We start from the raw sequence: 11,089 nt of genomic DNA, 5'->3' as shown, positions 1-11,089 counted from the left end.
ATGGCTTTGGGGAGGACACACTGTTCCTTCAAGATGGAGAAGATGCCATTGGGATAGGAGGGAAGGGGACAACATGGCTTTAGAGGAGGCTGCAAATCCCAAAGAGGCCACCCAGGCACTGGCTGTGGGCCTGGGGCTAAGCTGGAGGTGAGCCAGACACCACGTGGCCTGCCCGAAGCAGGAAACCGGGCAACGACGTCTGAGGCTGGCGCCTGGAGCTTCATGGCCTGGTCTTCAAATGCAAGGTCTTTGAGACGTGAATGAGTCCTGGTCCCTTGGCGTCCGTCAGAAGGGACGACTGAGGTCTGAAGGGTCCAGAGAGCTCCTTAAATGTGGATCCCACCTGAACAGTGGGCAAAGCCAATGACACCTGTCCACTCCGCTTCTGAGTCTCTGCTGCTGCCCACCCAGGGGCCTTGCTGCTGTCCTGGGTCTCGCCTCATACAAAAACCAAGAAGTTCATCACTGCTAAAGATGCTCTCTGTCCACAGAGGACCTGGGTTTTAAAGTTGTGCTTATTTGAGAGAGAGAGAGAGACAGAATGAATATATTCATGTCTTCTGATTTACTCCCCAAATGCCTGAACTGGCTGGAGCTAGGCTGGGCTAAAACTGAGAGTTGGAACTCAATCCAGGTCTCCCACATGGGTAACTCACGTACTTGAGCCGTCCCTGTTGCTTCCCGAGGTCTGCATTAGCAGGAAACTGGAGTCAGGAGCCAGAGCCGGGTGTGCAGCCAGAGACCCGCATATGGGACAGGAGTGTCCTAACCCACTTCTTAACTGCCAGGCCGAACGCCTGCTCCAAAGAGTTCTGAGTTTTAAAAGAATTCTGGGAGAGGGTAATGCTTCACCACAAAGCTCAACATTAGGACTTTTTAATTTTAATTTTTTAAAGATTTATTTATTTGAAAGAGTTATACAGAGAGGGGGAGAGAGAGAGAGAGAGAGAGAGAGAGAGAGAGAGAGAGAAATCTTCCATTCGCTGGTTCGCTGGTTCTCTCCCCAAATGGCAACAGCAGCTGGGGCTGGGCCAGGCCAAAGCCAGGAGTCAGGAGCCTCCTCTGGGTCTCCCACGTGGGTGAAGGGGCCCAAGGACTTGGATCATCTTCTGCTGCTTTCCCGGGTGGATTATCAGAGAGCAGTCGGGATTCAGACTGATGCCCGTATGGAATGCTGGCCCTGCAGGAGGGGGCTTAACCTGCTGTACCATAGCACCGGCTCCACGGTCAGCTCATAAATGCCAATCTCTCCTCCATGCTGAAGCCCAGCACATCAAAGGCGTCCTGCAAAACTGTGGGGAGGAGCAAAACTGTGGGAATCTCGGCTTCTCATTCTGCATCGTAGAGGCCATTGCACCGTGGGGCCATGCCAGGGTCCTGCTGTGGCAGCACACAGGAGTCAGAGACCCTGAACAGGGGCAGGGGAGGTCTGTCTGCCTCCAGGCACGCCCAGACCAGAAGCTCTGCATTTTACCTATTTAACCTCCCTAGCCTCTTGCTCACCGTGTGCAAGATCGGGGTAGCAGGTGACTGTAAGAATAGGGCAGGGTGATGTGTGAAGTGTCCAATCCGGTGCTGGAATCGGGGACGTGTTGCTCTGACCACCTTTGTTAGTATTGGCGAGATCTCCTGTCAGCTAGTGGGAGAAGAGAAGGCAAAGATGAGTCGGGCATTGATCCTGCCGCCAAAGCAGAGAGAGGGCTTCGTGACCCTGCAAGAGGGGGAGGTCGAGGGTAAAACGGGGGCGCTGGGAAGATGACAGTCACTTCCAGCTGCACTGGAGAGGAGGAAAAGCCGTGGGGTGGGGGAGTGGCCCCTAAGTCCCGTGCGGCTCTAGTTAACCCTGCAAAGAGAAACTGTCTGCAACAAGCGAACTTGGCATCTGTGCCGACAGCTGCTGCAGGACTCTGCAGGGAGAATCCGCTCCCGGTGGCCCTGCACGGAGGCCTCCAAAGTTTCCGTCCTGGCCCTCCCGGTCCCTCGCAGCCATGCCGGCATCGGGGATCTGCAGCTTCTCCCCGTTGTCCGTCCTGTCCACCACTGCAATGCGTTGGCGCATCCTGCAGAATTCCTCTGGGTTGGGCACCACCACCAGCAGCAGATGTCTCCTCCTAGGGCAGCAGCACAGGTTAAATGCTCGGCGACGCGTGGGCTTCATCTCCTTCATTTCTAAGCGGTGCCTCTCACGTGCCAGGCGTCACGCTGGGCATCGTGGGGGTTCTGGAGTCTTAAGAGCCCAGCCCTTGCCTTCTGGGATCTCTCTGAGTCACAGGGCAGTGAGAACAGCGTCACACGATGAGTGCTGGAGGGGCAAGAGGGTTGTAGGCACAGTACCCAGCACCCCTTGGGCACCCGGTAGATATTTCGGGAATAAATGAATTAATCTCTTTCTCCCTTCTCTTATAAAAAGTGGGTCATATTTTAATGCAAAAGGTAAGACAATGACAGCAGCAGGTGATAGCTGTCACTTGCAACACAAATAAACTCCACCTACGGCAGGGCCCTTATCTCTGGCCCAGTTAGAAGGGGTGTGTGTGTGGAGGACCGAGTCTTTATCCCTCCTCCCGCCTTATGTCCTCAGCAGGTCTGCCGTGGACAGTTGAGCATGTTGGTGGCTGCACAAGGGCACCCTGTTGAGTGAGTGAGTGGGTGTGTTGTGTTGTCTGAGCTCTGCACCCAACATGAGCTGTGTCCACCCAGAGAGGAGTCTCTTGCTGTTGTACATGCAAGCCCTGGGCCTGGGCTGACCCTTGTGCTGCTGCTGTCTGGGCATCCAACCCAGAGGCAGACAGTCTGAGACGTAGAGGGTCTCACGCCTCATATCCAGGTCCACGTCCCAGCCATGGCTTGCAGGCATCCCAAAGCCCCATCCATGAAATGGGCCAGCAGTGGTGTCAAGCCTCCTGTGGCTGCTGTGTCCATGAGGTGGGCGAGTAGGACTTGGAGAATGCCCCCTGTAACTTCACTCACGTAACTTTCCACCAAGCTGCTTCATTACCGGAAAGAAGAAAAGCAGGTTCAGCGGCTGTGGTCTCTACCCACAGTTCAGGCTTCTTGTTCGAGAGAACCTGGTAGAAAACGTAGCTTCTCTTGGCCGCTTGCTGTGAGATGACACGCGATTCCTCCAAGAGAGCGGAAAAAGGACCAGCGGGCTGCTGGTGGGCACGGGAGCTCCAGGTGCGTGGACGACAGGAAGCACAGTGTGCTCACAGACACTCAGCCTCGAGGCCTGGCTGCTGATGGGGGAGCCAGGAGCAGGGCAGGCCCCGCGCAGACCCCCGCTCAGAAGGACCTTGACCTTGGCCGAATGCTCCGCTGTGGCTGCTTTGACCTTCTCAGCACTTTGTGCAAAGGAGCCCTTCGTTTTTGTTTTGTGCTGAGAACCACATGCTACACACAGCCAGTCCTGTACCCCGCGAACCCTCCCAGAAGGGCTTGGCTCCAGCCAGCTTGTCTGCAGTGTGGATGAACCTGCCCTGGGCACAGGGGAGAGAGGAGGGGTCCTGAGGGAGGTTGCCCACAGCTCGAGAGCAGTGTGTGTCCCAAATGAAGGCCCAGGATCTCACCCACAACCCTCTTGAATTTTTTTAACAAATATTTTAATTTATTTATTTGAAAGGCAGTTATGGAAAGAGAGGGAGAGACAGAGAGACTCTTCCATCTGCTGGTTCACTCCTCAAAGGGCCATAAGGGTTGGGCCAGTCTGAAACTGAGAGCCTGGAACTCCCTGTGGGTGTCCCACATGGGTGGCAGGGGCCCAAGCACTTGGGCCGTCTTCTGCAGTTTTCGCAAGTGCATTAACAGAGAGCTGGATGGGAAGCTGAGCAGCCGGGACTCAAATCTGGCACTCACAGGGGATGCTGGTGTTGCAGGCAGCAGCTTGACCTACTGCATCCCAGTGCTGGGCCCAGCCCTCTTGAATTCTGGGAGGGAGGGCTGGCAGGGCTGGACGGGAGCCATAGGTTTCCCATGAGGATGGGCAGAGGAGATGGAGGGCCTCAGAGCCGAATCTCATCGAGGTCCTGCGGTTTGGGGCGTTTGTGGGGCACAGGCATGCTCTGCTGAGGTTCTCTGGACTTCTCATAGAGGCAGCCGGTGTGGGAATTTGGCTGGGCCAGCAGCCCGGTGGCCAGGAACCTGGCTGGGTCTCCTTCTCTGGACTTCTTCCTCTCCCTGACCACGGATAAATCAGTTCTCCTGGCGACAGGAATCTGTGCATCCTCCCTGCTGCTCCTGGGCCGTCTGCGCTCTCCCCTGTTCCTCACCAGCCCCCCGTTCTGTCCACTCTCCCAGGGCCCCTCAGCCAGTGCGCTGGGCCCAGCCCAGGAGCCGTCCCCGAGGCACCTGGGGAGGCAGGAGGGCAAGGCCATGGCACCCCTCCTCCCGTGGCTGCCCTCGGGTGGTGCTGGGTCCCTCTGTGACTCCAGCCCCAACTTGACTTGAGAATCCCCCGCAGGCCCCTCTGCTGCATCCCTCCAGCTTGCACGGGGCCGCCGCTCCCTGTTGCCGCCGTTCCCTGACTCCTGCCGGTGTCTCCACTTCAAAGGCCCTTGATTTAACCATGGAAGTAGGTTCTGTTTGCTGATGAGACGCCGAGCAATGCTCCTGGAACCTCTGCCGTGACTCAGCCTCCATCCGCGTGCCCGGAATGGGGTCCCGACGTGGGTCCCAGCACCCCCAGGGGCCGCAGACACTGCCGTTCACACGTCGGAAGCGAGAGGAGGTGCTGTTCCGGGTGGTGCCGGTGTTCCCGAGGGCCTCCAACACGGAATTGGCCTGGGTGATTCGATCCTCCAGGGACCCCTGGCCCAGACAGAAACCCAGAGAGGGGTGCCCAGCCGCTGCTGCCTGCAGACCTGGGGCCGAAGAACTGGGCTTAGAAATGATGGCGGCTTCTGTGCCAGGAACCCAGGAGGGACACTGGTGCCACGGGAGCAGCAGGCAGTGACGGTGGGGTGGGGTGGGGTGGGGTAGCACACTGTCTCTGTGGTCCCGGGCTGGCAGGAGGGGAGCCCAGGGACCCTGGCAGCTACGCAGCCATGACTCTCACCTGCCCACTCCCTGCGCATTCTCAGGCTTTCTCTGAGTGCTCCCTGTGGCCCTGGGGTGGCCAGGGCCTGTGGCAGCAGCTCCACAATCCATTCTTCACTTAGCCCTGCTCCTCTCCCAAGCACGAGCACTTCCTTGTCCTTCTGGGGCAGATAAGGCTTGGGGCAGCAGAACCAGTCCTGTGAGAGAGGCTTTGGTCCAGGGCCGCCTCCAAGTTGCTTCTCTCTAAGACTCAGTCTTGTCATCTGTAAAAGGGGCCCTGCCCCACGGAGTAGCTGTGAGCAGCACATGGCTCTGCTGTGTGTGCCACAGAGGCCTGAAGACGGGAAAGAGGCCCTGCGTGCACCCAGCGGCCCTGCCTTCCTTTCTGGGGACTGCTTGCCCGTTCCTCCAATGCTGGTAGGGTGCTAGGTGACCTTCTTTGTATTCTCAGTGTTGCCAGCACTGTCCACTGGGAGTGGACAGTGAAGCAGGAGGAGGGGGATTGGTGTGAGAGAAGGGGAGCCACTGAGGCAGATGGGGAGGCCTTGGGGGCATGGAGACCCCTGACTGGCATAGCAGGTGCAGCCTTACTTGCCCTGCTAAGCCCGCCTGCTGCCTGCTGTGCTCCGTACGAAGTCCCCCAATTAATTCTAAGAGGGCTTAATTATATGTGTAAGACACAGACCTAATTATATGTACATAGACTGAGAGACAGAAGAGACACTTACGTGATTAGCATAGACATTTTCACGATCAGTAGGGAAGAAAACAGAACAGGAAGATCTAATTAGGCAACATTTGGAGACCAGGCGTTTGATAGTACCCCAGCCGAACAGCCAGTCCTCACCCGAACCCCAGCGGGCATGGAGAGTAGCATCAGCGACACTCAGAGACCAAGCACCTGGCCTCCTGTGGAATCCCATGTGCCCATCACAGCATGCTACGCCCCTGCAGAAAGGACCAGGAATGCACTGGCCACTCCGTTTCTCCCAGACTGTTCTGCTCGGCCATGGAGCTGTCCGGTTATAAGCAACATAGAGAGGAATGGTAATAAATCACTCCGTGGCAAAAATCATACAGCTGACAGCTGAGGGCATTGACTTGTGTTCTGGACAGTTACTTAACTCGGCCTCCTCTGGGTTTGTGAAGCTTAAACTCAGTAGGGCATGAGGTAGGGCTGGTGCTTGGCGAGTGCCCAGTATACTCTCGGAGCACAGGTACCTGGCATAGACCTCTTCAGAGCAGAACTTGAATGTGTGTGCAGGCGTGTGTGTGTGTGTGCACACGCAGCATCTGTTGGGTTTGGGGTGCACATGGTCCTACTGCGATTGGAGCCACAGAGGCTCAGGAAGGCTTACCTGCTGCCCTCCCAGCCCCCCACCCCATGAGCAGGTCGTGGTTGGCATTGTCAGAGAGGGAGAAGAGGTGGGGCAGCATTCCGTGCATGCTGGCGACACAGGCCCGGAGCCGGACAGCCACCTGGAGGGGTTGACTGTCACGTAGGACAAGCCCGAGTAGGTCTGGCGGGGAGAAAGGGTGAGGGTTGGTCAGGTCAAGCCTCTTCCTGCTGCCTGCTTTCCCAGCTGAGCCACCCTGGGGCCCAGCCTATCGCTAAGCAAGCCAAGAACACCACTGATTTCTCTGGAGAGATACGGGATACAGTGATTGATTTTCTTTCCGGGAGCAAAATCTACAAGACTCTCTTCATTAAGCAAAACAAACTTTCTCTTTGATATATATTTGATTTTTTTCCTTTAGGTTTAATCATTCAATTAGGTAACACAGTGACATACATCCACAGCAAAAAAGTGGCCCCACCTGCCTACTCCCCCCACCCCCCCGCACAGGTCAGTGTTGCATGTTCATTTCTTATTCCCCCCTTGGTAGTTTCTGACGCATATGCAAACCAAGCCCCTTGATTCTATAGTATCTTGTGTTTTCCACTTACTATATCTGAGGGATTTTCCATGAGTTCACTGAGAGACTTCTGGGGTGTTTTAATAGCTGTAGAATCTACACTGCATGGACCCAGTCCCCTCCTGGTGGGCATCTGGGCTTGATCTTTTCTTTTTTATAAGATTTATTTGTTTGAAAGACAGAGTAGGGGCCAAAACTATGGCGTAGTGGGTAGAGCCACCGCCTGCAGTGCCGACATCCCATATGGGCGTCGGTTCGAGTCCCGGCTGCTCTACTTCTGATCCAGCTCTCTGCTATGGCCTGGGAAAGCAGTGGAAGATGGCCCAAGTCCTTGGGCCCCTGCACCCATGTGGGAGACCTGGAAGAAGCTCCTGGCTCCTGGCTTGGATCGGCACAGCTCTGGCCATTGCAGCCAATTGGGGAGTGAACCAGTGGATGGTAGTGGGGGAGAGGGGAGAGGGAGAGGAACGTCCATTTGCTGGTTCACTCCCCAAATGGCTGCAATTGCCAGAGCTGGACCAATCCAATCTGAAGCCAGGAGCCAGGAGCTTCTTCCAGGTCTCCCATGCAGGTGCAGGGGCCCAAGGATTTGGGCCATCTTCTACTGTTTTCCCAGGCCACAGCAGAGAGCTGGATCGGAAGTGGAGCAGCCGGGACTCGAACCAGTGCCCATATGGGATGCCGGCACCGCAGGTGGCAGCTTTACCCGCTACGCCACAGTGCTGGCCCCCTGATCTAGTCTTTCAAAGACTTAAAAAAGCCTTCTTTTTACTCCAAGAGTGTAATCTTGTATGAAATCACCCCATTAAAAAAAAGAAAGAACAGAAAACCCAGTGAGGTGGGGAAAGAAGTCATCTGAGGGGAGGGAGAATGAGGACAGGAGGGGGACAAACTGATGGGTCCCGAGTCTTCCTTTCTTCTTGCTGGACAGTCACACTGACCGCTACACCTCCACGAGGTAAGTCTACTCTGTCCAAGTGGGAGTCCACACCCTCCCGCAACCCCTGCTTAGCATAGCTGTGATGTGTTGACTCCTGAAGAGGAAACATTCACTAGCAAATGATCCCAAGAGAGAGAAGCAACGAGAAAACCCAGCTGAAGGATCGGGAGTGTGACCCGCAGTGTCTCATCTCGAGAATCCACTGAGTCACTGTCTCCCTGTAGCCCTACTGCAGCTGGGGGTGGGCGCAGGAGGCAGGTATGCACCTGTTCTGCTCAGGAGGGATTCAAGAGGGAAGGAGCTGGCGTTGGGGGAACAGCCCCTGCCCACTGGTTCAATCTGGGTGCTTTAATTTCAGGATTGACTCTCTGCCCTAATCCCTCAGGCCACACTCCACAGAGGCTGCATTCCCTTAGCCCAAAGACATGTGTGGCCATCCACAAGGGGCAAAACAAGGGCAGGCATTGTGGCACCGCAGGTTAAGCTGCCCCTGTGACATCTTTATCCCATTTCGGTGCCAGTTGGAATCCTGGCTACTTTGCATCCTATCCGGTTTTTTGCTAACATGCATGGGAGGAAGCACATGATGGCTCAAGTACTTGGGTCCTTGCCACTTCCATGGGAAACCCAAACGGAGTTCCTAGATCCTGGCTTCAGCCTGGCCCAGCACTGGCTGTTGTGGGCATTTGAGGAGTGAACCAATGGGTGGAAGATGTCTCCTTCTGGCTGTCCCTCTCTCTCTGTCACTCTGTCTTCAAAGGACTTGGCTGCAGAGTGGCCTCAAACTTGGCCAAAGAGTCCACCAGCATGAGATTTCTTTCTTTCTTTCTTCCTTCCTTCCTTCCTTCCTTCCTTCCTTCCTTCCTTCCTTCCTTCCTTCCTTCCTTCCTTCCTTCCTTCCTTCCTTCCTTCCTTCCTTTTCCAGTGAGAGAGAGAGAAAGGTCTTCCTTTGCCGCTGGTTCACCCTCCAATGGCCGTTACGGCTGGCGCACCATGCCGATCTGAAGCCAAGAGCCAGGTGCTTCCTCCTGGTCTCCCATGCGGGTGCAGGGCCCAAGCGCTTGGGCCACCCTCCACTGCACTCCCGGGCCACAGCAGAAAGCTGGACTGGAAGAGGAGCAACCAGGACTAGTACCTGGTGCCCCGACCAGGACTAGAACCCTGTGTGCCGGCACCGTAGGCTGGGGATTAGCCTATTGAGCCATGGCGCCGGCCTACCTGCATGAGATTTCCAGAGATCTTTCAATACTACCTGGAGCTATGGTGCTGATGGGGGCCTGAGTCCAGAGCCAAACTAGTCTTAAATTATAAACCCAGGGGAAAAAGCCCCAGTGGCACTGACCTTGCAGTCAAGCCTCTCCTCACCTCTTCCTACCAGAGAAGCATCTGCCTTTTTATTTTTTTATTTTTATTTATTTATTTTTGACAGGCAGAGTTAGACAGTGAGAGAGAGAGACAGAGAGAAAGGTCTTCCTTCCATTGGTTCAGCCCGCAAATGGCCGCTACGGCTGGCGTGCTGCACTGATCTGAAGCCGGGAGCCGGATGCTTCTCCTGGTCTCCCATGGGGTGCAGAGCCCAAGCACTTGGGCCATCCTCCACTGCCCTTCCAGACCACAGCAGAGAGCTGGACTGGAAGAGGGGCAACTGGTACAGAACCGGCGCTGCAACCGGGACTAGAACCCGGTGTGCCGGCGCCGCAGGCAGAGGATTAGCCTAGTGAGCCATGGCGCTGGCTGCATCTGCCTTTTTAGTGAAAGCATCCAGAGAGGCAGACACCAAAACTTGCTTATCTGACTCACTTTGGAGTTAGCCACCTTCGGGAAATCACCTTCGGGAAATCATTCTTCTGTGTCAGGATTTCCAAGGCGCTCAGGGCCTTCCTATAACCTGCTGCACTCATCAGCCAAGACAAACAGAAATCGAAGTTCAAGTGTAGGCTGTCACCCTTCCCAAGTCCTGCAGGCTGCACTGAGATCACATTTCCTCATTGTTGAGTGAGTGGATGAATAGATGAATGGATGGGTGGATAGGTGGATGGATGGATGAGTGGATGAATGGATTGACAGATAAATGGATAGACAGGTTGATGGATGGATGGGTGGATGGAAGGATGGATGGATGGATGGATGGATGGGTGGATGGATGGATGGATGGGTGGGTGGATGGATGGATGGATGGATGGATAGGCTGATGGGTGGATGGGTGGATAGATGGATGGAAGGATGGATGGATGGATGGATGGGTGGATGGATGGATGGGTGGATGGATGGGTGGGTGGATGGATGGATGGATGGATGGGTGGATGGGTGGATGGATGGATGGAAGGATGGATAGATGGATGGATGGGTGGATGGATGGATGGATAGATGGGTGGATGGATGGATGGATGGAAGGATGGAAGGATGGATAGATGGATGGATGGGTGGATGGATGGGTGGGTGGATGGATGGATAGATGGATGGATGGATGGGTGGGTGGGTGGGTGGATGGGTGTGGGATGGATGGATGGGAGGATGGGTGGATGGATGGATGGATGGGTGGATGGGTGGATGGATGGAAGGATGGATGGATGGATGGATGGAAGGATGGATGGATGGGTGGATGGATGGATGGGTGGAAGGATGGATGGATGGATGGGTGGATGGATGGATGGATGGGTGGAAGGATGGATGGGTGGAAGGATGGATGGATGGGTGGATGGATGGATGGATGGGTGGAAGGATGGATGGGTGGATGGATGGGTGGATGGAAGGATGGATGGATGGATGGGTAGAAGGATGGATGGATGGATGGGTGGATGGATGGAAGGATGGGTGGATGGATGGATGGATGGATGGATGGAAGGATGGATGGATGGGTGGATGGATGGATGGGTGGATGGATGGATGCATGGATGGAAGGATGGATGGATGGGTGGATGGATGGATGGATGGAAGGATGGATGGATGGGTGGATGGATGGATGGGTAGATGGATGGATGGATGGGTGGATGGATGGATGGGTGGAAGGATGGATGGGTGGAAGGATGGATGGGTGGAAGGATGGATGGAAGGATGGGTGGATGGATGGATGGATGGGTGGAAGGATGGATGGGTGGATGGATGGGTGGATGGAAGGATGGATGGATGGATGGATGGGTAGAAGGATGGATGGATGGATGGGTGGATGATGGAAGGATGGGTGGATGGATGGATGGATGG

The sequence above is a fragment of the Oryctolagus cuniculus genome, chromosome 19 (genome assembly GCF_051225735.1).
Source record: "Oryctolagus cuniculus isolate XC-2025 breed Fujian yellow rabbit chromosome 19, ASM5122573v1, whole genome shotgun sequence".
Lineage (NCBI taxonomy): Eukaryota > Metazoa > Chordata > Mammalia > Lagomorpha > Leporidae > Oryctolagus > Oryctolagus cuniculus.
The sequence above is the reverse complement of the archived record's forward strand: the minus strand, read 5'-3'. Positions refer to the sequence as shown.